The 539-nt window shown below is 35.1% G+C and overlaps 1 protein-coding gene across 1 annotated transcript in view; it reads left to right on the top strand.

The window, feature by feature from the left end:
• Positions 1 to 539, top strand: part of LOC119585378 (metabotropic glutamate receptor 8-like) — a 54,086-nt gene that overhangs the window by 20,635 nt on the left and 32,912 nt on the right. The gene's annotated exons all lie outside the window — the stretch shown is intronic.

Genomic DNA, 539 nt, shown 5'->3' with positions numbered 1-539 from the left:
TGTTGTACTAAATTCTAAATACTGTCAAGTCAAACACATCTGTTCAATTATGACATTGATGGCAAATTACGTATACTTATAGAAATGGGAGAAAACTACCGTAATGCCTTTTTACCACTTAAGCCATGCAAAAGATTTAGTAAGTGAAGTGTGGGTATTACCTCCACAGAGTTTTTGTGTTTGTCCGAAAACATACATGTATATATATTTTTTTATTATTATTGTTAACACTCGCCTTCTTAAAACCAGGTCCTAAACATGAAATAATAACGGCCCTCAGCAGCATTGAATTCCGATACACAGTTAATTGGCCCAAAAAAAACGAAGGTGGTTGTTAATCGTTGAAAAGAAACGGGGAGAGGGAAAGAGAAAACGGGGAAAATCTAAAAGGGGTTCACGTCACATCGAAAGTTAGAGTGCATTAATATCTGATGCTCAGTTATTAAGCAGCACAACAACAAAAATGGGATCTGGAGAATTAATCATTCAAGTCACCGAATATTACCAGATTGATGCATACATACTTTCACAAATTATAG

This window comes from Penaeus monodon, chromosome 19, assembly GCF_015228065.2.
Source record: "Penaeus monodon isolate SGIC_2016 chromosome 19, NSTDA_Pmon_1, whole genome shotgun sequence".
NCBI classification, from domain to species: domain Eukaryota; kingdom Metazoa; phylum Arthropoda; class Malacostraca; order Decapoda; family Penaeidae; genus Penaeus; species Penaeus monodon.
This window is presented reverse-complemented; position numbering and strand designations above follow the sequence as displayed.